This window comes from Salarias fasciatus, chromosome 18 (genome assembly GCF_902148845.1).
Source record: "Salarias fasciatus chromosome 18, fSalaFa1.1, whole genome shotgun sequence".
NCBI lineage: Eukaryota > Metazoa > Chordata > Actinopteri > Blenniiformes > Blenniidae > Salarias > Salarias fasciatus.
The window spans coordinates 23,107-25,725 of record NC_043762.1 but is presented as its reverse complement, the minus strand read 5'-3'; the positions used below and the strand labels follow the sequence as shown (position 1 = coordinate 25,725).

The 2,619-nt window shown below is 43.9% G+C and overlaps 1 long non-coding RNA gene across 1 annotated transcript; it reads right to left on the bottom strand.

The window, feature by feature from the left end:
* Positions 1 to 935: 935 nt before the first annotated feature.
* On the bottom strand, positions 936 to 1,342 carry LOC115405699 (uncharacterized). Its single transcript, XR_003933452.1, has 2 exons — positions 1,281 to 1,342; positions 936 to 1,030 (listed from the first exon to the last, which is right to left on the bottom strand). It is a non-coding gene; the product is annotated as an uncharacterized LOC115405699 (long non-coding RNA).
* Positions 1,343 to 2,619: the final 1,277 nt, after the last annotated feature.

The following is a 2,619-nucleotide window of genomic DNA, read 5'->3' as shown; positions in this document are numbered from 1 at the left end:
GGGGGTTAGCGGCTAGGGGGGTGGGAAGGTGGGTGTGTGTGTGGATGTTTATGTGTGAGTATGTATGTGTGTGTGTGTGTGTGTGTGTGTGTGTTCTCATATTTCTATCCTTGTTGGGGCCAAATGTCCCCACAAGGATAGCAAAACGTGGAACGACGTGCCTTGTGGGGACCTTTTTCCGGTCCTAAGTAGGAGAAACAGTGTTTTCTTGACCATGTTGTTGTTACTGAAAAAAGTAAAAGTGCAAAAACATTTCTTTAGGGTTAGGCTTTGTTGTGGTGTGGGTTAGGGTTAGGGTTAGGGTCAGGGTTAGGGGCTAGACATGAATGGGAGTCAATGGACGGTCCCCACGAGGATAGAAATACGAGACTGTGTGTGTGTGTGTGTGTGTGTGTGTGTGTGTGTGTGTGTGTGTGTGGGCGATAAAAAATAACAACAACAACCCCCTGGAGGAGATGTGCTGCACTGCAGGAGGCTAATTGTGGTCTCACCAGATCCTGAATGACTTTCTGGTCTCTAACCCCCCTGTTGCCTATTTATTGTTGCTCAGTGTGAGCAGAGTGTTTGAAGAGCAGCTGGAACCACAGTGACTCTGATCAAACAGGAATGAGCAGAATCCATCTGATATGAAGCTGTGTGCTGAATCCCACTTCCCTCCTCTTTGAAGAGGAGTCCCATATCTGTGTTCAGCTTTTTGTACAGCCTCTTCTACACTTTGGATCACTGTGTCTCAGAGCACAGTAGTAGAGAGCTGTGTCTGCCAGGGTTAGCTTTGGAATGCTCAGTGTAGTTGATGAGTCTGATGTTTGGGATCCATATCGACCATTAGGAATATATTGTGTGCCACTCCGTGATTTTGCTCCTTTCCAGAGTATAAACTGAGGAGCCTGAAGGTCTGAATGATGTCTGTACCAGTAAAGATAAGCATAATCACCATCTGTCTGATAGCTACATGAGAGTGTGACAGATTGTCCTTCTCTTCCACTGACTTCTTGTCGGTCAGGAGAGATTGTGTCTGCAGCTGTTAGTCCTGGAAAAAGTGGAGAAAATGAAGCCATTAGATGAACATTGTCCATGAGGCTGAGAGGACAAGACAGTGGAAAATGTCCCCTGAACACTGTTACTCTGTGGACACAAACAGCTGGACTGCAGCTGAGATTCCAAGCAGTTTGTTCACAACTTGATGTCAAAGAACAAATCCAGTGAGATGAAACAATGATTGTTGGTCAGTGAGACATTTTCTGAAGACAGCAGGTTGAATGAGACGTTCTTAAACTCACCTCTAATGAGAGACAGAAGCACAAAGAGGGAAAGCAACATGACTTTGGAGTGATTCAAAGCAGACACACAGCAGACCAACAATGTTCTTCCACTGCAGGAGAATGAGGAGGAGCTGAAGTTCAGTGGGCGGGGCCAAATATGACTTGATATCATCTTTGTTCACTTCAAGTCAACCAATGAGATTCAGTTTAGCTTTTGCATCAAATCTGCTGTGTGTGTGTGTGTGTGTGTGTGTGTGTGTGTGTGTGTGTGTGTGTAGAAGGACTCTGAAGAAGTCTGTTTACCAGTCTGACTGTTACTGACCAAGTCAACGTTCTAATGATCACTACATGACAGTGTTTTACTGTTCATGACTTATAATGGGTGAATCTCCTCAGTGAGCAGCTGTCAGGTTTTTGCAGAGAGGTTTCAGAGAACAACATCACAACCAGAGCTGGCAGGCAGAGCGGATTGAATAAAACAACAGTGCCTCCCCATGGATAAAGTACTGTACTACAACTCAGATCCTCCTGCAGAGGAACAAATCCAGCTGGACAAACTGCAGCAAACCAGGGAGAACATCTCCTCTGCCTCCTGAAAGCAGGGCTGGAACATGCTGAAGAACCCTGAACGTTCTTTACTCTGATAACTGTTGGACATTTAAGCTCTTTCGGTTTCTTTTTCAGAACATCCACAATGTATTTGTTTCTGTACATCAGTTATTTGTTGAGGCTCAGTATTGTGATCATAAAAGAAATGATCAATAGAAGTGGATGTTTCAGTTACTGCAGTGTTTGTCTCAGAGTGAAAACTCTTAAAGTGAGCCCATGCTGGCTCTTCTACCTGTTGTTCTTCACATTGCTGCTCGTCCACATTGTGATCTGTTCCCTTCAGAGAACTGCTGATCTGGATTTGGTAATCTGGAGAACTGTGAGACTGGATCAGGGAGATCCAATCCAATGTTGCTTTGAGCAACCGGCATAAAAGTAAGATTTATTACTTGACCCTGGGTTGGAAAAGAGATGATTTCAAAATCTGGATCATTTCAATCGAGATGAAATGTTTTAAACAACTGGCTCTGAGAAAAGGGCAAATTCTGTTTCCTGCTTCCTGAAGAAGAGAAGCATCAGACATCTCCTGGATGTGTCCCTGCATTCAGACTCATTCTTTACATGACAAGGATCTGTTTTTATTTAAAATGTATTGATGAATGAGTGACCTTGAATTTAAATGTGAAAGTGTTGGAACTGAAATGACACAGAATATTGTTCCAAGAAATTCCACTGGAGGGCGCTGTTCTAAAGGACGTTCGTTTTGATGTGAACCTCCTCAGTGAGCAGCTGTCAGGTTTTTGTAGAG